Source organism: Peromyscus maniculatus, chromosome 1, assembly GCF_049852395.1.
Source record: "Peromyscus maniculatus bairdii isolate BWxNUB_F1_BW_parent chromosome 1, HU_Pman_BW_mat_3.1, whole genome shotgun sequence".
Lineage (NCBI taxonomy): Eukaryota > Metazoa > Chordata > Mammalia > Rodentia > Cricetidae > Peromyscus > Peromyscus maniculatus.
In genome coordinates, this window is record NC_134852.1 from 126,855,807 (window position 1) to 126,858,027 (window position 2,221).

Here is a 2,221-nt window from a genome sequence, read left to right on the forward strand (position 1 = left end):
TAATATTCCATTGGATGTGCATATGACATGTTCCCTATCCACCCATCTGTGGATTGATGTTTGGGTTGTATCCTCTTCTTGACTCTTGTGGATAGTGCTGCAATGACTATGGGGGTGCTAGAACCTCTTTGTGATCCCAATATCCATTCTTGATAAGTATCCAGATGAGGTACTGCTGGATCATATGGTAATTAGAGTCTTAAATTTTATTTTAGAAAATCCATTTTGTTTTCCAAGGTGGCCGTGCCATCTCTCATTCCCACCATTGTTGTGAATGAGCTGGCAGCTCTTGTCTCATCCTGTAGCTGTCCTGACAGCTTTGACTTGACTTTCAGTGCAGTTTCCATTTTCATTCAGTGATATTGGTCCATGCTGTTGAGCCCTTTACATACATTTGTTAGTGTTTGATTAACTGAGAAACTGAGGGCCGATGAGAGGGTAAAGGCAATTGCTGCTAACTCTGATGTCCCAAGTTCAATCCCCAAGACTCATATGGTAGAAGGAGAGAAACATTTCTCCTCAAAGCTGTCCTTTCACCACACACATGTACAAATAGTATGTGTGTACACACATAATAAATATAGCATGTAGAAATGGAACCATTTGTGTACTGAACACTAGAATGCATTAAAGAAATACATGAGAGAAAATACAGATAAGTAGGAAGAAAGCTAATATTTATGGAATATTGAGCAATATTAGGATAAACATATTATCCAGTGGGAGATGTGGATTAGTATAATCTCCATCAGATACATTTTATTTAATATATAAAAAAAAAATCCAAAAGCTCATGTAGAACTACAAACTCTCATGAGTAGTCAGACCTGTCTTGATGAGAAAGAACAAAACTCGAGGCTTCGCATCTCCTGGCTTCAAAACATTTTGTAAAGTTACAGTAGTCAGATCAGTCTCTTTGTTGACACCTTTGAAGAGGATGGAATCGGAACTCTGTGTTCCTTCCTGGTCTGCGATTCCCATTTTGTCCCCATCAAGGAATCTTGGTCAGAATCTACATGAGCCATGGGCTCCCTTGGACTGGAGTTTGAATCCCACCATAACTTAAAAAAAGATTTATTTTTATTATTTTAAATCATACCCCCCTGCCCCATATGTGCTTATGATGTAGTGCTTGAGGAGGCCAGAAGAGGGCATCAGATTCCCTGGAGCTTGAGTTACAGGTGGTTGTGCTGAACCTGTGGATGCTGGGAGCAGAACTTGGGTCCTTTGGAAGAGCAGTATGCACTCTTTCCAGCCCCTCCTCATGACTTTTTTTTTTTTTAATATGGAATGCTTCACAAATTTGTATGCTACCCTTGCACAGGGGCCATGCTGCTCCTCTCTGTATCATTCCAATTTTAGTATGTGCCGCTGAAGAGAGCACCCTCCCTGTGATTTTTATGCCCTGTGATTTAGGAGATAATAGCTTGCATTTGGGCCCAAGGGGCTGCTGTTGTTGTTGAGATTTGGGTTATTTATGTCCTGTATCCAGGTTCTTTCTGTTTTCAAATTTTGTCTTGTTTTTGCAGACACAAAACACATACATCATTACAAACTAGGACCTATTTGACACATGTCCTCAGAGCAGGTGCAGGGTGCCTAGTGGCCAGAGGAATGGTGAGTTCTGTCCTGATGCTATGCAGGGTTGCTGTAAATGTTGAGAATCCAAAGCCGGGGACCTGTAGTTCCTTTATTTTAGAAAGATTGTCGCCTGTTCCTCCACATGCCATTCAGCAGGTGCCGTGTACTTTTTTAAAATATTTTTTTTTGTGAATAATTTTAGATTTATGGAAAAGTCTCAGAGATAGCACAGAGAATTCCTGCATTCATCCTTCATCCGGCTTGCCCCAGATTAGTAACATCATGTATCACCTGAGTATATTTGCCGAAACTATGAAGTTCACACAAATAGCCTGCCATTAACTAAGCTGTGGCCTTCCTAACTATTTGATATGTGCTACTATTAATCTCCTCTTAATATGAAAAATAAATTGTGTTCCTTTTTTTCTGGGCTAGGGATGAAACTCAGATCCTCTCAATTCTAGGCAATCCCTCTGCCACTGTGTCACACTCTAAGACTAGTCCTTAAGGTCCTTTTATTTTTGAGCCAGGATCTAATTTAAGATATTACTGTGCATTTAGTAGTTTGACTTTAAATTTAAAAAAATTTATTTATTTGTACATATATGTATAGTGTTATACATATGTATGTATATGTAGA

General features: G+C 39.4%; 1 non-coding gene across 1 annotated transcript; it reads right to left on the minus strand.

Annotated features, from left to right (window-relative positions):
- Positions 1–1,279: 1,279 nt before the first annotated feature.
- On the minus strand, positions 1,280–1,382 carry LOC121826951 (U6 spliceosomal RNA). Its single transcript, XR_006069110.1, has one exon. It is a non-coding gene; the product is annotated as a U6 spliceosomal RNA (small nuclear RNA).
- Positions 1,383–2,221: the final 839 nt, after the last annotated feature.